The 21473-nt window shown below is 46.6% G+C and overlaps 2 protein-coding genes across 11 annotated transcripts in view; one reads left to right on the top strand and one right to left on the bottom strand.

Annotated features, from left to right (window-relative positions):
• Positions 1-21473, bottom strand: part of CCDC103 (coiled-coil domain containing 103) — a 144803-nt gene that overhangs the window by 63189 nt on the left and 60141 nt on the right. The window lies entirely within an intron of this gene.
• The window catches only part of GJC1 (gap junction protein gamma 1), a 33099-nt gene continuing 16143 nt past the window's right edge, over positions 4518-21473 (top strand). For 3 of the 10 annotated variants that reach the window (XM_077969455.1, XM_077969456.1, XM_077969454.1), the window contains exon 1: positions 5060-5331. The gene's annotated coding sequence lies outside the window, so the exon portion shown is untranslated. 10 annotated transcript variants of the gene reach the window in all.

Below are 21473 nucleotides of genomic sequence, written 5' to 3'. Positions count from 1 at the left end.
CTGCTCACCTCGGCCTCCCAGAGTGCTGGGATTACAGGCATGAGCCACCGCGTCCGGCCAACTGTCCTGACTTCTTTTTTTGTTTGTTTGTTTTGTTTTGTTTTGAGACGGAGTCTCACTCTGTCGCCCAGGCTGGAGTGCAGTGGCACAATCTCAACTCACTGCAACCTCTGCCTCCCAGGTTCAAGTGATTCTCCTGCCTCAGTCTTTCGAGTAGCTGGGACTATGAGGCACCCACTCACCATGCCCGGCTAATTTTTTGTATTTTTGATAGAGACGGGGTTTCGCCATATTAGCCAGGATGGTCTCGATCTCCTGACCTCGTGATCTGCCCACCTCAGCCTCCCAAAGTGCTGGGATTACAGGCGTGAGCCACCGTGTCCGGCTTTTTAAAATTATTTTGTTTGTTTGTTTGTTTGTTTATTTTGAGACAGAGTCTCACTCTGTTGCCCAGGCTGGAGTGCACAATCTCGGCTCACTGCAAGCTCCGCCTCCCGAGTTCATGCCATTCTCCTGCCTCAGCCTCCGGAGTAGCTGGGACTACAGGCGCCCGCCACCATGCCTGGCTAAATTTTTTTGTATTTTTAGTACAGATGGGGTTTCATTGTGTTAGCCAGGATGGTCTCGATCTCCTGACCTCATGATCCACCTGTCTTGGCCTCCCAAAGTGCTGGGATTATAGGTGTGAGCCACCGCACCCGGCCAACTGTCCTTACATCTAACTGCATGGATTAGTTTTGCCTGTTTTTTTGTTTTTGTTTTTGTTTTTAAACATGGTCTTGCTCGGTCACTCAGGCTGGAATGCAGTGGTGCAGTGGCGTGATCACAGCTCACTGCAGCCTCAACTTCCCCAGGCTCAAGTGATCCTCCCACCTCAGCCTCTGGAGTAGCTGAGACTCCAGACATGTGCCACCATGCCTGGCTAATTTTTGTATTTTTTGTAGAGGTAAGGTTTTGCCACATTGCCAAGGCTGGTCTTGAACTACTGAGCTCAAGTGATCCGCCCAGCTTGGCCTCCCTAAGTGCTGGGATAACAGGCATGAGTCACTGCACCTGGCCTGTTTTGCCTGTTTTTGAACTTTTTGTAAATGGAAACTTTTGTGAGATCCATCTTGTGTGTAAATGTAGATTGTTCATATTCATTGCAGCATAATGTACTATTATGTGAACCTAACACAATTTATCTAGCTATTCTACGGTTGACAGGCATTTTGGGTAGTTTCTAGTTTTTTGGCTTATTATAAATAGTGCTGCTATGAATACTCTAGGACAAGTATTTTGGTGAACATTTGTACACATTTTTGTGGAATTGCCATAGAATTCCAAAGTCATAGTATATTCATAGGTTCAGCTTTAGTAGTGTAGTGGCGGAAAGGTGTGATACCTTTCCTCATCCATCGTAAGGGTCATAGCTGACACTCCTATAACAAAAGCCAGATTAACAAGAGAAGGGCATAACCAAGTTATTTAACCAAAGTTTTATGTAACACAAGAGCCTTCAGAAATGAAGACCTCAAAGGGCCAGGTGCGGTGGCTCATGCCTGTAATCCCAGCACTTTGGGAGGCCGAGGCGGGTGGATCAGGAGGTCAGAAGTTCAAGACCAGCCTGGCCAACATAGTGAAAACCAGTCTCTACTAAAAATACAAAAAAAATTAGCTGGACATGGTGGCGGACACCTGTAGTCCCAGCTACTTGGGAGGCTGAGGCAGGAGAATCGCGTGAACCTGGGAGGCGGAGGTTGCAGTGAGCTGAGATTGCACTACTGCACTCCAGCCTGGGCGACAGAGTGAGACTCTGTCTCAGAAAAGAATAAAAATAGAAGACCTCAAAGGGCCGGGTGCGGTGGCTCCCACCTGTAATCCCAGCACTTTGGGAGGCTGAGGCAGGCAGCTCACCTGAGGCAGGCGGATCAGGAGTTCGAGACCAGCCTGGCCAACACGGTGAAACCCCATCCCTACAAAAAATACAAAAAGTTATCCAGGCGTGGTGATGTGCTCCTGTAGTCCCAGCTGCTTGGGAGGGTGAGGCATGAGAATCAGTTAAATATGGGAGGCGGAAGTTGCAGTGAGCTGAGATCATGCCACTGCACTTCAGCCTGGGCGATGGAGAGAGACCCTGTTTCACCAAAAAAAAACAAAACAAGGCCGGGAGCGGTGGCTCACGCCTGTAATCCCAGCACTTTGGGAGGCCGAGACGGGTGGATCCTGAGGTCAGGAGATGAAGACCATCCTGGCTAACACGGCGAAACCCCGTCTCTACTAAAAATACAAAAATTAGCTGGGCGCGGTGGCAGGCGCCTGTAGTCCCAGCTACATGGGAGGCTGAGGTGGGAGAATGGCGTGAACCTGGGAGGCAGAGCTTGCAGTGAGTGGAGATTGCGCCACTGCACTCCAGCCTGGGCGACAGAGCGAGATTCCATCTCAAAAAAAACAAAACAAAACAAAAAAATCTCAAGACCCAAGGATAATTGTCGGCTTTTATGCTTAGGTTCAATGCAGAATGGACACGCCGTGTAGAATGTGATCAGACAAAAGGGGTATGATGTAATGTAACAGACTGAGCGGGGAACCCAACAAGGCTTGTCGGTTCAAATTCTTCTTGGCCTCCCAGTGTAACATTCCTTCCTCCAGGGTATTCCTTCCTGGTTCCTCTGGAATGAGGGTCTTCAAGGGGGAAGAGAGAGGGGGAAAGTGACATTTCTGGTTTCATGGCTTGCTTTGGGGGAGAGGGGTTCTAGTTTCTGTGACCTGCCTTGGGGAAGAGGAAATTTTATTTCTATGACTCGCTTCAGGGAGAAAGGGGCGGGAGACACGAGGGCAGGAGAAGGTCAGAGAGAGACTTTGCTTCTGCGGCCTTCCAATCTCCTTTAGTTCAAAGCACTCAGCACACCAAAGCTCCATACTTTGGGACATTGTTTTCTTTCCTTCTTTTTTAAAGAGATGGGGTCTCGCTCTGTCTTCTAGGCTGGAGTGTAGTGGCATAATCATAGCTCACTGCAGTCTCCTGAGTAGCTGGGACTACAGCCACCACACCCTGGGATATCATTTTCTGAGCCTCAACAGTAGATATTGCCAGTTTTGCATAGTCCGCTGGGTGCGGTGGCTCATGTCTGTAATCCCAGCTCTTTGGGAGGCCAAGGCGGGGAGATCACTTGAGGTCAGGATTTGAGACCAGCCTGGCCAACATGGTGAAACTCCATTTCTACTAAAAATACAAAAATTAGCCAGGCATGGTGGCGGGTGCCTGTATTCCCAGCTACTCCGGAGGCTGAGGTAGTAGAATCTCTTGAACCTGGGAAGTGGACATTACAGTGAGCCGAGATCACCCCACTGCACTCCAGCCTGGGCGACGGAGTGAGACTCTGTCACAAAAGCAACAAAAACAACAAAGTGATTTATGCTAGTTTACAGTTGCAGGCTGTGAGAATTTTAATATTTTATTCAACAGGTACAATGATGTTGTTTACTGTGTTATTTTAGTTACATGTTATTTATTATTATTTCCAGGTATTTTCAGGGTTTCCACCCTGGTCATTTTATTTTTTTCACTTAGTTTTTTGAGACAGGGTCTCACTCTGTCGCTCAGGCTAGAGTGCAGTGGCGCCATCTCAGCTTACTGCAGCCTTGCTGGGCTTGAGCGATCCTCCCACCTCATGCTTGGAGTAGCTAGGATCACAGGTGCGTGTCACCACACCCGGCTAATTTTTATATTTTTTGTAGAGATGGGGGTTTTGCCATATTGCCCAGGCTGGTCTGGAACCCCTGGGCTCAAGCAATCCATCTGCCTAGGCCTCCCAAAGTGCTGGAATTACAGGCGTGAGCCACCGCATCCATCCCACACTTGTCATTTTAAATACATCTGTAGAGAGGCAATGTGATAAGACGTGGGGACAGACTACAGCAATCACAGGGAGAAGTACTTAAATGCTCCTAGGCCAAGCAGGTCATGAAATGATTTAAGTAGCTGAGTGGGGACATTGCCTACCCGGACAAGGTGACTCAAGAGGAGCTGCCATGTGAAAAGAGCAGCTCAAAGTAAGCACGTTTTGACTTTTTAGGGAGGCCAGAAATCTGGATTTTAATATTTTGGTAATTAATTCATATTTTTGGAAAACACCATACTGGCCACAAAAAACTGGTCAGTGCATTAGATGCCTAGCCTTCAAGTTTTCCACTCTGCGGCTAGCCCTTAGGGCTTGGCTTTGGGTTGGGGAGTTTGACTTGCAGCAAGTAACCTCACTTGTTAGCGCTTAATTTCCTCTGGTCAAAAGGGCAAAATAATAAAAGCCTATCCATCGGCATTCTGATGATCAGATGAGATAATTCCAGAGGTCGCCCATCTCTTTACTAAGCCTTCCTTTATTAGCCAAAGTCTCACTCTACTTAAAGCATTTGGAGAATTTTCGGTTTCCTACTGGGCATTTTAAAACTGGGGATTCCTATGCATGAAAAATTTTCCCAAGTCCTCTGAATGGGACCCTGCTGGGATGCAAAGAGTTAAGAGGAAATAGCCTATTAGGGTCTTGCTAATCCGAGAAGTTCAGGACCTGAAAAGTATCTAGAGCACTTCTAAGAGCCCCGACTCAAAGACGCTAGGGTAGCTAGATCCACCCAGGGCCCGCCAGATCCTCGAGGAATTGTAGAGCAGAACCTAGGAGGAGACATTAGCATCCCGTGCTACAATGGACCAAGGCCTCGGCGGAGCGCGCAGAAGACAACTCTGGGCCCGCTGAACCAACCCAGGATACCCAGGTAAGGCGAGAACCCACGGCGCCGTTAGCGGCCAGCTCAAACTGAGGCGCGGCTAGCAGGGGACTCTCGCCCGAAAATCAGCTTGGAGGAGAACTGCCCGGAGCGAAGTCTGCGCCCACCCGGGGTCCAAACTCCACGCGGGTGACTCACACGCGCGCCGCGCCTCCCCCGCGTCCCGGACTATCCGAGAGCACGGCGAGGACTCGACCGCGGAAAGTTGGCGCTCCCGTCGCTTCCCGCGCGTTCCGGGGCGCCCCCTCCCACTCGAGCGCCACGTGCCGCGCGCCCCCCGCTCCCGGGCCGCGGCGGGATGCCCCCGCCCCCACCGCAGCGCGCAGTGCGCAGGCGCCTTCCCGCGGGTCCCGGCGGCGGGAGCGGGAGCGGGAGGCGGCGGCGGCGGCGGCGGGAGCGGCTTCTGCCTCGGCTGGAGACTGAGGCGAAGGCGGCAGCGGCGGAGGAGGTGGAGGAGAGGCGAGGGTGAAGGCGAAGGCGATGGCGACGCTGGGCACATGAGGCCGCGGCCGGCGGGACGGGCCGAGGCCCGGCGGAGGAGGCGGCTCCGGGGGAACCCGCCGCCGGGTGAGGGGCGGCCGCAGGGCCGGCTGAGGAGAAGGGGGCCAGGGGCGGGGTCCCAGGGGGAGGCGGGAGAACTCGTGGGGAGCCCGAAGATGGGCCGAGGAGCACCTCCGGAGGTCCAGGGAAGAGCGCGGCCGGAGCGGGGGGAGGAGGGGGGCGCCGCCGAGGGGTTCCCGCCGAGTCCGGAGGGGCGTCGCCGGCCCGCGTCCTGCCACTGCCCCCGGCGCACCCTCCCTCTTTGTCCCCAAGCGCGCGGCTCCCAAATCCGGAGGGAAACGGCTCGGGGGTGTCTTGGGCCGCGGAGTTGTCGGGGGACTGTCGGGGAGCCCGGGCAGAGGCGGCGCGCACTCGGCGGCGCCCCGGCGGTGCCGACAACTACTCGGGCGGTTAGGGGCGCAGGGCGGAGCCGGGCCGCCCCTCGCCACCCGGGCGCTTCGCGGGCTGCTCTTTGTCTCCCCGACTTCGGTCCCTGAGTCTCCGGCCGCTTTCCGCATCTTCCCGCTAGAACTCCTGCCTCTCGGGGGTTAGAGGAGGGTTAGTTCGAGGGCTGGAAGCGGGAAAGCGGGGCGGAAGGACTGGGCTCATCGCCTCCTGATTAACTCGTTTTCTTTACTTAAAATGACTTTTCCCCCACTTTGTCAAACTTTAGAGAACGTGTGTGTGTGTGTCAAACTTTAGAGAACGTGTGTGTGTGTGTGTGTGTGTGTGTGTGTGTGTGTGTGTGTGTATCCTAAGTCTCTAGCTTCAAAATTAAGAGTAGGCGCTACCGCTGTGATTGTGGGCAGTTGTGTGGTTGTCGACTGCGTTTGGAGCTCTGAGTTGAAAAGATTTACGTGAATGTATGGTTGAGATTTTTTTTCTTTTTTTGCGATTGTCTGATTGGGAGTACTTTTCCCTTGCGAAATGGGCGAATTTGGTTTTTCTTTTTGTTCATTGAGAACTGGTAGTAATACGGATTTCATTGTGCTCATGCTTAATTTTGTTAACATCAAGACGATGTGAAATCGAGTAAGTTTGAATAAGTTCTGGCTGAGGGTATGCCTGATAAGTCTAAATTTGTTGTATGTTTGTGTCGTGTACACGTTCAAGTGAGTATATGAAAGCGCTATAAAAAATCAAACTATATAAATGAAAGGGATTTTAATTTCCTAATAAGCAGGAAACAGCATATCTCCAGTACATTAATATCTGTAGAAAAATGCGTTAATAATGTCATTTAGGAGTAAAATATTTCTCTCCCTAGGGAGGGTTTAGGTATTATTCAGAGTAAAAGAGTAAAAAAATTTCAACCTCAGAGGGTATGGAAAAAAAACAGAAAAATACCCTTACTTCCAGAACTCCTGATTAAAATACTGTGAGTTGTGGGTTAAGTTTACTGATCTTTTTAAAAACTTAGCATAGAGTTGTATCACTGCAGTTGCTTTGGATGTCTTAAGTACTGTGTAATGGCAGAATTAAAGAAACACGAACTCTTCTGGGTAGAAGGTAAAAAGCTCCGATAAACAGATCTTAGTTTTAAGTTTTCCCCAGATTTTTGTGCCCTGAGTGCTGTAGGCAAAGGGCGTATTGAAGAGATACATAGAAGTTATATGCAAGGTCTGTTAATATTTGTCCTGATTTGTAATGGCTTAATATTATTTACTGCTTCAACTGTTGTGCAATTTTCCAAAGCATTTCAAACATCCTTTTCAAAAGTTAGCACTTTTAACTTTTGAGGTTGTGTGACTTAAGAATTGTTTTCTACCAGGTAGCCACCACAGTTCTCTTAAAAAAGAGCAAAGGACCTGGTAATTTTCTCTCTAATCAATTCATGAAGGTAAAACTGAGTTTTAGCTTTTAATTCAAAGGACTTAAGTTAACACATCTCCAACATAACAATCTTACTTATAAGCTATTATCCTTTGTCAATTAAATGTTATTCTTTTATTTGTATAAGTCAGCCAAAGGGAAGGAATGCAGGGTTCTGTTTCTGATTAGTCCACTTCCCCCCAGGTCCAGGCTTGCCTATCAATCAGTTCAGTAACGAGGATCTTAGAATACAGGATATATAATTTAAATCCAGAGCATCATTATCTTAACAAATGAGTAGTGGTTGTTCCATGCCTAATTCAATGCAAAGTGATGAGTTCCAAAAAACTATTGCTTTATTTGCATTTCGTTCACATTTCAAAATTGGTGAGGTGTGTCCTTTTTTCTTTTTCCTTTTTCTTTCTTTCTTTTTTTTTTTTTTTTAAGACAAGACGTTGTTATGTTGCCCAGGCTGTCATAGTACACTGCAGCCTCAAATTCCTGGGCTCAAATCATCCTCCTGCCTCAGCCTCCTGAGTATACCCAGCTAAGTTCTTTTTTCCCCTCCTTTCCTGACCTGTCCTTCTTTCCTATAGTTAAGCTTGACTAGGGGGCATGATTACTTATTTCTGAACTTACGCTTTTATTGTAGTGTAGAAATACATGTGGCTTCTGTTCAAAATATTTGATAAAAAATTAGGCAAAGAAAAAGTAGGATTTTTTTTTTTTTTTTTTTTTTGAGATGGAGTTTAGCTCTTGTTGCCCAGGCTGGAGTGCAGTGGCACTATCTTGGCTCACTGCAGCCTCCACCTCCCAGGTTCAAGCGATTCTCGTGCCTCAGCCTCCCAAGTAGCTGGGTTTACAGGGATGCCCCACCACGCCCAGCTAATTTTGTATTTTTTAGTAGAAACAGGGTTTCACCATGTTGGTCAGGCTGGTCTCCAACTCTTGACCTTGGGTGATCCACCTGCCTCTGCCTCCCAAAGTGCTGGGATTACAGGCATGAGCCACCACACTCGACCAGATTATTATTTTTGTAAGACCATTCCTTTGAGAATAGGTATGAGAAGATAGATTTTGGCTGGTATCATTAACCTGAAATTTAGACAGAGAAAACAGTTCTGAGCTGTTAATATCAGCTGAGTGGCAACAGTTGTTTTTCAAACATACTACTATAGCTGATGAGTTCAGCTTGTGTTGAAATAAGGACCTATTAAAATGTATTTTTAAAAATATTTTTTAAGATTTAATGCAAAAAATTTTAAGTACAAAAAACTAGCTGGGCATTTGAGCATTGCTATTTTCTACAACTCCAAAGAATGAATGACCTGTTAGTACTGGCTGGCATACAGTTATACATTCTTGAATTTTACAAGTACTGTAGTTGGCTGAGAGCACTCCTTGGCAGTAAAGGTTTATCTTTCAGACCTGTGGAATATGTTGCCCAAAGAGTTTTCCTAAAACAAGGATATGATTATCTCTTTGCAGGTAGCATTTTACTTCTAAAGAAATGAAATGGGGCCAGGAGTGGTGGCTCATGCTTGTAATCCCAGCACTTTGGGAGGCCGAGGCGGGTGGATCACCTGAGGTCAGGAGTTCAAGACCAGCCTGGCCAACATGGTGTAAACCCCATCTCTACTAAAAATACAAAAAATTAGCTGGGTGTGGTGGCAGGCGTCTGTAATCCCAGCTACTCAGGAGGCTGAGGCAGGAAGATGGCTTGAACCTGGGAGGTGGAGGTTGCAGTTAGCCAAGATCGCATCACTGCATTCCAGCCTGGGTGACAGAGTGAGACTCTATCTCAAAAAAAAAAAAAAAAAGAGAGAGAGAGAGAAAGAAATGAAGTATTCTGGGAAATGAATTCTCCAGCTCTCAGTTGAAGCTTTGTTCTTTGAGGCTATATTGCTTGTAACACCAGCACAATTTGGACAAAAGCATTCTGGTGCCCATTAAGTCATTCAACTTCTTTTTTTTTTTTTGAGACTGAGCCTCACTCTGTCACCCAGGCTGGAGTGCAGTGGCAGGATCTTGGCTCACTGCAACCTCTGCCTCCTAGGTTCAAGCAATTCTCCTGCTTCAGCCTCGTGAGAAGCTGGGATTATAGGTGTGTGCCACCATGCCCGGCTAATTTTTGTATTTTTAGTAGATAAAGGATTTCACCATGTTGGCTAGGCTGGTCTTGAGCTCCTGACCTCAGGTCACCGCAGCCTCTCAAAATGCTGGGTTTACAGGCGTGAACCACTGTGCCTGGCCCTTTTATTTTTTTGAGACGGAGTTTTGCTCTTGTTGCCTAGGCTGAAGTGCAGTGGCGCAATCTCGGCTCACCACCACCTCTGGCCCCTGAGTTCAAGATTCTCTTGCCTCAGCCTCCCAAGTAGCTGGGATTACAGGCATGCCCCACCATGCCCGGCTAATTTTGTATTGGTAGAGGCGGGGTTTCTCCATGTTGGTCAGGCTGGTCTCCTGACCTCAGGTGATCCACCCGCCTCCGTCTCCCGAAGTGCTGGGATTATAGGCGTGAACCACTGTGCCCAGCCCTTTTTTTTTTTTTTAAATAATTGAGACAGAGTCTTGTCCTGTTGCCCAAGCTAAAGTGTAGTGGTGCTCTCAAGAGATCCTTTCACCACAGCATCACGAGTAGCTGGGACCACAGGCCCACACTGCCATCATGCCCAGTTAATTAAAAAAATTTTTTTTGTAGAGACAGGGTCTTCTTGTGTTGCCCAGGCTGGTCTTGAACTTCTGGGCTCAAGCAGTCCTCTTGGCTTCTCAAATATGGGGATTACAGACCAAGGCACCTGGGGATTACAGACCAAGGCACCTGGCTCCTTCCCCCCCCCCCCCCCACCAAAACATGTAAGCACTTGATTAAAACAAAACAAAAAAAATAGTTGGACTCTTTCTTTTCCCCTTTCTCACTATTGCACTTGACTAATTTTTTTTTTTCTTTTAAGACAGAGTCTTGTTCTGTCATCCAGACTGGAGTTGCAGTGGTGCAATCTCAGCTCACTGCAACCTCCGCCTCCCGGGTTCAAGCAGTTCTCCTGCCTCAGCCTCCCAAGTAGTTGGGACTACAGGCACATGCTGCCACGCCTGGCTAATTTGACTGGTTTTTTTTTTTTTTTTGAGACAGAGCCTCACTCTGTCACCCAGTCTGGAGTTCAGTGGCACACATGTAATCCCAGCACTTTCAGAGGCTGAGGCTAGAGGATACCTTGAGCCCAGGAGTTTGAGACCACCCTGGGCAACATAGTGAGGGCCCTGTCTCTGCAAAAAGTAATTTGAAAATTAGCTGGATGTGGTGGCATACACCTGTGGTTTCAGCTGCTCGGGAGGATGAGGTAGGAGGGTTTTTTGAGCCCAGAAGTTGAAGGCTACAGTGAGTTGCGATCATACCATGCACTCCACCCTGGTTGACAGAGTGGGACAGTCTCTATTTGCAAAAAGAAAAGAGGCCAGGTTGTCAACCCGGGAGGCGGAGCTTGCAGTGAGCCGAGATTGCGCCACTGCACTCCAGCCTGGGCAACAGAGCGAGACTCCGTCTCAAAAAAAAAAAAAAAAAAGAAAAGAGGCCAGGCATGGCGGCTCATACCTGTAAACCCAGCACTTTGGGAGGCCAAGGCAGGCGGATCACGAGATCAGGAGTTCAAGACCATCTTGGACAACATAGTGAAACCCTGTCTCTACTAAAATACAAAAAATTAGCTGGGAGTAGTGGCGCGCACCTGTAATCCCAACTACTCTGGAGGCTGAGGCAGGGGAATTGCTTGAACCCAGGAGGCGGAGGTTGCAGTGAGCCGAGATCGCGCCACTGCACTCCACCCTGGCGACAGAGCAAGACTCTGTCTCGAAAAAAGAAGAAAGAGCCCGGCACAGTGGCTCACACCTTGTAATCCCATCACTTTGGGAGGCCAAGGTAGGCAGGTCATGAGATGAGGAGATGGAGACCATCCTGGCTAACACTGTGAAACCCCGTCTCTACTAAAAATACGAAAAATTAGCCAGGTGTGGTGGTGCACGCTTATAGTCCCAGCTACTTGGGAGGCTGAAGCAGAAGAATCGCTTGAACCTGTGAGGCGGAGGTTGCAGTGAGCCGAGATCGTGCCACTGCACTCCAGGCTAGGCGACAGTACAAGACTCTATCTCAAAAAAAAAAAAAAGGAAAAAGGTGCCAGGCATGGTGCCTCACACCAGTAATCACAGCACTTCAGGAGGTCAAGGCAGCAGGATTGATTGAGCCCAGGAGTTCAAGACCAACCTGGGCAATATGATGAGATCCTGTCTCTACAGAAATAAGAAATTTAAAAAAAGAAAAAAAAGAGGAAAGAGGCCAGGCACAGTGGTTCATGCCTGTAATCCCAGAACTTTGGGAAGCCGAGGCGGGGGGAATCATGAGGTCAAGAGATAGAGACCATCCTGGCCAACATGGTGAAACCCCGTGTCTACTAAAAATACAAAAATTAGCCAGGCATGGTGGCACACACCTGTAGTCACAGCTACTCGGGAGACTGAGGCAGGAGAATCACTTGAACCCGGAGGTTGCAGTGAGCCAAGATCACACCACTGCACTCAAGCCTAGTGACAGAGCAAGGCTCCATCTTAAAAAAAAAAAAAAAAAAAAAAAAGGAAAGAAATGCATAGGGTTTCAGAATAAGTTTTGATGTTTTTCCTCTGTATAAGTGGGATAAACTTCACACACCCCTATTCTTATCCTCTAATCTCTAAACTATATTCAACTTCCAAATAGTTACAGAGATTATTTTCATCCACATCTGTATAGTATTTATCAGTTTTGGCTTGATTGTTATTACTTAACTAATGAGTGGTAACATTCCTTTTGGGAATGTTCAGAGTAAATTAGAGCTGAACCCTATTTTTAGGAATTCCCCTTGAGTCATTCGTGGACTTGGAATTCTTTTTTTTTTTTTTGAGACGGAGTCTCGCTCTGTCACCCAGGCTGGAGTGCAGTGGCCGGATCTCAGCTCACTGCAAGCTCCACCTTCCGGGTTTACGCCATTCTCCTGACTCAGCCTCCTGAGTAGCTGGGACTACAGGCGCCCGCCACCTCGCCCGGCTAGTTTTTTTGTATTTTTTAGTAGAGACGGGGTTTCACCGTGTTAGCCAGGATGGTCTTGATCTCCTGACCTCGTGATCCACCCGTCTCGGCCTCCCAAAGTGCTGGGATTATAGGCTTGAGCCACTGCGCCCGGCCGGACTTGGAATTCTTAATTGCCCATCCAGAGTAGGTGTTTATTTGGATTCAAAATTTTCCTTCCTGAAATTATCCATTCTGTGGCTTCGGTTACCATATATATTTTGAATACTGCCACATTTTTATCTGTAACCAGACCTCTTTTTTGATCCTGGCTGCCTGTTCCACATCTCCACGGAGATACTCAGAGGAGGTAATTTGAATTGCGTTGTCCAAAGTGAGCCCTTGATCTTGGCCCCACACCTAGACTTTCTTCAGTGTACTCTATTTTTATTAAGTGGCTCTATCATACAATTTACTGAAGCCGGGCTCTTTTTTTTTTTTTTGAGATGGAATTTTGCTCTTGTTGCCCAGGCTGGAGTGCAATGGCATGATCTTGGTTCCGTGCAACCTCTGCCTCCTGGTTTCAGGTGATTCTCCTGCCTTAGCCTCCCGAGTAGCTGAGATTACAGGTGCCTGCCACGATGTCCAGCTAATTTTTTATATTTTTAGTAGAGATGGAGTTTCACCATGTTGGTCAGGTTGGTCTCGAACTCCTGACCTCAGGTGATTCACCCGCCTTAGCCTCCCAAAGTGCTGGGATTATTTATAGGCGTGAGCCACCACAGCCTAATTTTAGAATATTTTTATTCTGTCAATAAGAAACCTGATACCCATTAGCAGTTACTCCCTATTCCCCCCATAATGGTTGTACAATATTCCATTATGGAGGTTATACCATGAATTATATATGTTTCTTATAATAAATGCCCTGCATTTGTTTAGGGTAAATTACTAAATGTGGAATTATTGATTAAAGGATATAAGCACTTTAAAGTTCTTGATAACTATTGCAAAGATGCCTTCCAGAAAAGTTGTACCAGATGACGCCATTGGTGTATGATGGTATGGGTGTTTTTTTTTTTTTTTGAAACAGTTTCTCTCTTGTTGCCCAGGCTGGAGTGCGATCTTGGCTCACTGCAACCTCCACCTCCCGGGTGCAAATGGTTCTCCTGCCTCAGCTTCCCGAGTGGCTGGGATTACAGGCACGCACCACCACGCCCACTAATTTTGTATTTTTAGTAGAGACAGGATTTCGCCAATGTTGGTCGGGCTGGTCCCAAACTCCTGACCTCGGGTGATCCGCCTGCCTCAGCCTCCCAAAGTGCTGGGATTACAGGCATGAGCCACCGCGCCCGGCCGATGGTATGGGTTTTTAAAAAGAAATTGTGTATCTTAAACGTAGTCATATTGGAAAATCATACATTTATTTTTGTCTTAGACATGTTCGTTTTTCTAGACTGAGGGTTGTTCAGAACAGTTGGTTTGACCTAATCTTAGGCTGTTTTGGACATATGTTCCAATATTGTCCTCTTTGCATGAAGACAGTTCCACTTAGGATATGTTGTGAATGAATATATTATCCCTATCCCAGGTTCCTCATACTTCTCCAGCTGGTTCCTGAAGGTTCTTACATTCAAATAGAATGGCTTTTTGCCAGCGAAAATTGGCACTTCAACCCACAATGGTGCCTTTTGTTTCCTCATTGGTTGATACAGCCAAGATCTCAAACTACTCTCTCCATGAGGTTTTATGATTTGATTCAACACAAATTATATTTTAGGTTTTTCAAATATTGTTCATAGCCAAGAGCTCTTTTGAAAACAAGTTGTTTTCATGTTTGTAGCCCATAGATTACTATTTGCTGTTTAGCTGCCATAATGCTTTTGCTTAGAAATTGTCACTAGCTAGTTATTAAACATCTATTATCACTCATGTGGAATTAACTTCCACTTAAAACGTTCCAGTTAAACAACACTTCATTGTAAAGCCTTTAATTGATTCCTTGTCTTTGCACATAAAGCAGTCGCGTTCAGGGGTATGAGTCACTAGCGCGATTCTTAGTGGATTGCTCAGCTCATGAGCTGGGATGCCTAGATTATTAATACCTACTTTGGAATTACAGTGAGTCAATATTGAAATTTTTTAGTTTAGTTCAACCACAAATTTTCTGAAATGATTGTTTGGGAAGTGCCTTTTTAAAATTTTAACATCTTGTTATATTGTTTAATTTTACTACCAATACTTTGCTTTTTTCCTATCCCTAGAGTTTTAAGTTCCACATAATTTATCAGTTTGGTGAATTTTACTCTGAGATAGTTTTCATCAGATGTAAATGGAAGAGATTTTAGCATCTAACTTGATATTTTTCATTTATTACAGAAATTAGGATATGGAAAGAACTTATTTCTGAAGTGCATGGATTACATTCTGGGATTAGAATCTCTTGCCTTCTAGTCCATTGCTTGCTTAGTTTCACAAAATTCAAGGTTAAGAATCACTTTTCACGGCCGGGCACGGTGGCTCAAGCCTGTAATCCCAGCACTTTGGGAGGCCGAGACGGGTGGATCACGAGGTCAGGAGATCGAGACCATCCTGGCTAACACGGTGAAACCCCGTGTCTACTAAAAAATACAAAAAACTAGCCGGGCGAGGTGGCGGGCGCCTGCAGTCCCAGCTACTCGGGAGGCTGAGGCAGGAGAATGGCGTAAACCCGGGAGGCGGAGCTTGCAGTGAGCTGAGATCTGGCCACTGCACTCCAGCCTGGGCGACAGAGCTAGACTCCATCTCAAAAAAAAAAAAAAAATCACTTTTCACCAGGCACCGTGGCTCACGCCTGTAATCCCAGCACTTTGGGAGGCTGAGGCAGACGAATCACCTGAGGTCAGGAGTTCGAGACCAGCCTGGCCAATGTGGTGAAACCCTGTTTCTTTTTTTTTTTTTTTTTTTTGAGACGGAGTCTTGCTCTGTGCCCCAGGCTGGAGTGCAGTGGCGCGATCTCGGCTCACTGCAAGCTCTGCCCCGCCGGTTTCACACCATTCTCCTGCCTCAGCCTCCCAAGTAACTGGGACTACAGGCGCCCGCCACCTCGCCCGGCTAATTTTCTTGTATTTTTAGTAGAGACGGGGTTTCACCGTGTTAGCCAGGATGGTCTCGATCTCCTGACCTCGTGATCCGCCCGTCTCGGCCTCCCAAAGTGCTGGGATTACAGGCTTGAGCCACCGCGCCCGGCCATGAAACCCTGTTTCTACTAAAAATACAAAAAAAAATTGGCCACTGTGGAAAACAGTGTAATGTTCCTCCACCAATTAAAAATTACCATATGATAGAGCAATTCCACTTCTGGATGTTAAAACAAAAGAACTGAATGATCAGTCAGGTGTGGTGGTGCATGCCTATAATCCTGGCTACTTGGGAGGCTGAGGCAGGAGAATCACTTGAACCTGGGAGGCAGAGGTTACACTGAGCCGAGATCATGCCACTGCACTACAGCCTAGGTGACGAGGAGAGATTCTGCCTCAAAAAAAAAAAAAAAAAAAAAAAAAATTGAATTGAATGATTTGTTCACCCATGTTCATAACAGCATTATTCACAGTGGCCAGAGTTGTAGACAACCCAGGTGTCTGTCAACAGATGAATGGATTTTAAAAATGTGGTATGTACATACTATGGAATATTTATTCAGCCTTAAAAAGGAAGGAAATTCTTTTTATTTTATTTTTTTTATTTTTTTGAGACGGAGTCTCTCTCTGTCACCCAGGCTGGAGTGCAGTGGTGCGATCTCGGCTCACTGCAAGCTCTGCCTCCTGAGTAGCTGGGACTACAGGCGCCTGCCACCGCACCCAGCTAATTTTTTGTATTTTTAGTAGAGAGGGGGTTTCACTGTGTTAGCCAGGATGGTCTCCATCTCCTGACCTCGTGATCTGCCTGCCTCAGCCTCCCAGAGTGCTAGGAATACAGGCATGAGCCACCGCGCCCGGCCGAAGGAAGGAAATTCTGACACATGCTATAACGTAGATAAACCTTGAACACATTATGCTGAGTGAAATAAGCCAGACACAAAAAGAGAAATACATAATTCCATTTATATGAGATAATTAGGTAGTCAAAACCATAGAGAAAGTAGAATGGTGATTGCCAGGGGCTGGGAGAAGGGGAAATGGGGAGTTACGGTTTCTGGGTCTAGAGTTTCAGTTTTACAAGATGAAAAAAATTCTGGGGCCGGGCGCGGTGGCTCAAGCCTGTAACCCCAGCCCTTTGGGAGGCCGAGACGGGTGGATCACGAGGTCAGGAGATCGAGACCATCCTGGCTAACACGGTGAAACCCCGTCTCTACTAAAAAATACGAAAAAACTAGCCGGGCGAGGTGGCGGGCGCCTGTAGTCCCAGCTACTCCTGAGGCTGAGGCAGGAGAATGGCGTGAACCCGAGAGGCGGAGCTTGCAGTGAGCTGAGATCCGGCCACTGCACTCCAGCCTGGGCGACAGAGCGAGACTCCGTCTCAAAAAAAAAAGAGAAAAAAATTCTGGAGGTAGTGGTGATGGTTGATAATGCTATGAATGTATTTAATACTTCAACTGTACACTTAATAAGATAGTACATTTTATGTGTATTCTACCACAGTAAAATAGTAAAAACAGGACGCAAGTTAATGGGAGGTTTTTAGTGCTTGATTTGAAAAACTTGAGAGGTTTTATTTTTTGTTTTCTTTTTTTAAATAGAGATGGGGTCTCGCCATCTTGTCTAGGCTGGTCTTGAACTCCTGAGCTGAAGTGTTCCGCCCATCTCAGCCTCCCAAAGTGCTGGTATTACAGGCGTAAGCCATCACTCCCAGCCAGCTTCTTCCCGCCCCACACCCCCAGATGGAGTTTTGCTCTTTTGCTGTATTGCCCAGGCTGGAGTGCAGTGGTATGATCTTGGCTCACTGCAACCTCCGCCTTCCGGGTTGAAGCAATTCTCCTGCCTCAGCCTCCCGAGTAGCTGGGATTACAGGCGCCTGCCACCAGGCCTGGCTAATTTTTGTATTTTTAGTAGAGACTGGATTTCACCATGTTGGCCAGGCTGGTCTTGAACTCCTGACCTCGTGATCCGCCTGCCTCAGCCTCCCAAAGTGCTGGGATTACAGATGTGAGCCACCGTGCCTGGCCTTTTTTTTTTTTTTTAAAACATGAGACTATTAGAGACTTTTCCAAAGATACACTTAAAAGTGAATTTTTTAATTAATAGTGGTTTTGTGATCTTCCTATTCTCAATGCCCAAATAAATTATCCTTCTTAATTAAATCATTTTTGTCAAAGATACCATTTATTCCTTCCTCCCCAGCTATGAAGAAAGCTTGTTTTATTTCGCTTTTAAACCTTCATTCCATTTTACATTTTAAGATCTTAAACTCTGAAATTTATTTATTTTCTTTCTGGTGTTTGTGCGTTCCTTTTTTTTTTTTTTTGGAGACAGAGTTTCACTCTTGTTGCGCAGGCTGGAGTGCAATGGCGTGATCTTGGCTCAATACAACCACCACCTCCCAGGTTCAAGCGATTCTCCAGTCTTAGCCTCAGCCTCCTGAGTAGCTGGGATTATAGGTGCCTGCCACCACGCCCAGCTAATTTTTGTATTTTTAGTAGAGAGGGGGTTTTACTATGGTGGCCAGGCTGGTCTCAAACTCCTGATTTCAGGTGATCCACCCACCTCGGCCTCCCAAAGTACTGGGATTACAGGCATGAGCCACTGTGCCCAGCCTTGTGCTTTTCTTTCACAGCTCTGATCCTAAAGATTGGGATTAGGGTCCATTGAACCTGTACATAATTCCATCTGTAATGTAATTCTTTTTTTTTTTTTTTGAGATGGAGTCTCGCTCTGTCGCCCGGGCTGGAGTGCAGTGGCTGGATCTCAGCTCACTGCAAGCTCCGCCTCCTGGGTTTATGCCATTCTCCTGCCTCAGCCTCCCGGGTAGCTGGGACTACAGGCACCCGCCACCTCGCCCGGCTAGTTTTTTGTATTTTTTAGTAGAGACAGGGTTTCACCGTGTTAGCCAGGATGGTCTCGATCTCCTGAGTGATCCGCCCGTCTCGGCCTCCCAAAGTGCTGGGATTACAGGCTTGAGCCACCACGCCCGGCCTGTAATGTAATTCTTTACTAGTGAGTGGTCAAGAAAGAGCCCAAACTCTAGTGCAAGACTGCCTGACTTCTAATTCTGGCTTCATTACTTAATAAGTAGATGATTTTAGGCAAATAATAAAGTTTTTTGGTTTTTGGTTTTTTGTTTTTTGTTTTTTTTTGAGACGGAGTCTTGCTCTGTCGCCCAGGCTGGAGTGCAGTGGCCGGATCTCAGCTCACTGCAAGCTCCGCCTCCCGGGTTTACGCCATTCTCCTGCCTCAGCCTCCCGAGTAGCTGGGACTACAGGCGCCCGCCACCTCGCCTGGCTAGTTTTTTGTATTTTTTAGTAGAGACAGGGTTTCACCGTGTTAGCCAGGATGGTCTCGATCTCCTGACCTCGTGATCCGCCCGTCTCGGCCTCCCAAAGTGCTGGGATTACAGGCGTGAGCCACCGCGCCTGGCCGGTTTTTGGTTTTTTTTTGAGATGGAGTTTCGCTCTTGTTGCCCAGGCTGGGGTGCAATGGCACGATCTCGGCTCACTGCAACCTCTGCCTCCTGAGTTCAAGTGATTCTCCTGCCTCAGCCTCCCAAGTAGCTAGGATTACAGGCCTGCAGCATCACACCTGGCTAATTTTGCATTTTTAGTAGATAGGATTTTTCCATCTTGGTCAGGCTGGTCTTGAACTCCTGACTTCAGGTGATCCGCCCGCCTCAGCTTCCCAAAGTGCTAGGATTGCAGGAATGAACCACTGCGCCTGGTCGGCAAATTATAAAGTTTTTTTTTTCCTTTCTTTCTGAGATGGAGTCTTGCTCTGTCATCAGGCTGGAGTGCTGTGGTGAGATCTCAGCTCACTGCAACCTCCGACTTCCTGCTTCAAGCGATTCTCCTGCCTCAGCCTCTCAAGTAGCTGGGATTACAGGCATACACCACCATGCCTGGCTAATTTTGTATTTTTAGTAGAGGCGGGTTTCTCCGTCTTGGTCAGGCTGGTCTCAAACTCCTGACTTCAGGTGATCCACACGCCTCGGCCTCCCAAAGTGCTGGGATTACAGGCGTGAGCCACTGTGCCTGGCCGGCAAATTATAAAATTTTAAACCTAATTTCCTCATCTTTAAAATGAGTTTAATATTAGAATCTACCTGCTGAAATAATTCAAATAGTGTTCATTACATTCGATCTTCAAAAATCCTATGAATTCGGCTGGGCGTGGTGGCTCACGTCTGTAATCCTAGCACTTTGGGAGGCTGAGGCAGAGGGATGAGTTGAGGTCAGGAGTTGGAGACCGGCCTGGATAACATGGTAAAACCCTATGTCTACTAAAAATAGAAAAATTACTCAGGCGTGGTGGCAAGAGGCTGTAATCCCAGCTACTTGGGAAGCTGAGGCAGGAGAATTGCTTGAACCCAGGAGGCAGAGGTTGCAGTGAGCTGAGACTTCGCCATTGCACTCCAGCCTGGGTGACAGAGCGACACTCTGTCTCAGAAAACAAAAAACAAAACTATGCATTCTGTTTTACAGAAAAATGCGGTTTTTTTTTTTTTTTTTTTTTTTTTTTGGGAGCCTCACTCTGTCGCCCAGGCTGGAGTGCAGTGGCCGGATCTCAGCTCACTGCAAGCTCCGCCTCCCGGGTTTATGCCATTCTCCTGCCTCAGCCTCCCAAGTAGCTGGGACTACAGGCGCCCGCCACCTCGCCCGGCTAGTTTTTTGTATTTTTTAATAGAAACGGGGTTTCACCGTGTTAGCCAGGATGGTCTCGATCTCCTGACCTCGTGATCCGCCCGTCTCGGCCTCCCAAAGTGCTGAGATTACAGGCTTGAGCCACCGCACCCGGCTGGAAAAAAACGCGGTGTTAATTTGATTCTGTTTGGATATAACCTATAGAAAGCTCTTGAGATAAGAATTTGAGAGAGAATTACGTAATTTATTACCATGTTGATGCCAGCCCATTTTTAAAATTCTGTTTTCTAGTGTAAGACAAGGTAGATTTGTGTCAGTTATTAGGAAATAGACTAAAAATAGCACATTTGATTTCTAATAAATGTTATATAAGCAAACATGATTTTCTTCAGTATTTAGGTTTTCTTTGTGTGAGTGAATCCTTTTGAATTATGGGCTACCATGAATTGCAGTATTCTTTTTAAAAAATAGAAGCCACTTTAGAAAAAAACTTTTTAAACCTTCTAATTTTTTAAAGAATTGATACGATTCTATAAAAATAATAAAATTTGAAGGAAGTCAGTAAAATAAACTGAGATGTTTATATTAAATGTCAAATAATCAATGCCTGTACTATATCAAGAGTACCTTCTGTAGACAAATAGGTAAAAGGATGGAAATAACCCACAAAGAGGTTGGATATATGAGGGGGAACGTATCCTACTGTCTTAGAAACATACAATTGACATGATTTTGAAATGCCATTTTGCGTTTAGTAAAGGAGCATAATGCCAGTGCTGAAGAGGTGGAGGTGAAGTTGTTTTAAGTATACATTCATTGCCAGGCACTGTAAATTACTAGTGCCTTTTTTGAAAATCAAATGACAGTACAAAGCAAAAACCATGCAGATTTACATTGCCTGTGACCTAACAATACCACCTCCTAGAATTTATAGATACAAACTCAACTTGAGTTGACAAGGCATTTAGGATGTATTCATGAAGATATTAAGTATAAAAGTACATATAAATCAGTTGGATCCCAGCTACTTAGGAGGCTGAGGCAGGAGAATCATTTGAATCCAAGAGGTGGAGGTTGCAGTGAGCTGAGATCACGCCACTGCACTCCAACCTGGGTGATGGCGAGACCCAGTCTCAAAAAAATAATAATGAAAAATTGGGGCTTTACTAATTAGCAAAAGACATTGAGATATTTGGCCTCTACCCATCTCCACCTCTTGACTTGTGCTTCCATGTCATTTTCTATTTGTAGATGGAGTATGGAGAAATGATTTTTTATTCATAAGAGCCATTCACAGCTGACTCTCAGACTCTCAGCCCTTACACTATAACCGAGTTTGTTTTCAGAAGCAGGGAAGCCAGAGAAGACAGGTCCTGAAAAAAAAATTTTTTTTTTTTTTCTGAGACTGTCTTGCTCTTTCACCCACGCTTGAGTGAAGTGGCGCCATCTTGGCTCACTGCAACCTCTTCTCCCCGGGTTCAAGTGATTATCCTGCCTCAGCCTCCAAGTAGCTGGGATTACAGGCACATGCCACCACACCCGGCTAATTTTTAT

The sequence above is a fragment of the Macaca mulatta genome, chromosome 16, assembly GCF_049350105.2.
Source record: "Macaca mulatta isolate MMU2019108-1 chromosome 16, T2T-MMU8v2.0, whole genome shotgun sequence".
Classification (NCBI taxonomy): Eukaryota; Metazoa; Chordata; class Mammalia; order Primates; family Cercopithecidae; genus Macaca; species Macaca mulatta.
Note: the sequence above shows the minus strand (reverse complement) of the source record. Positions and strands in the feature narration are given on the sequence as shown.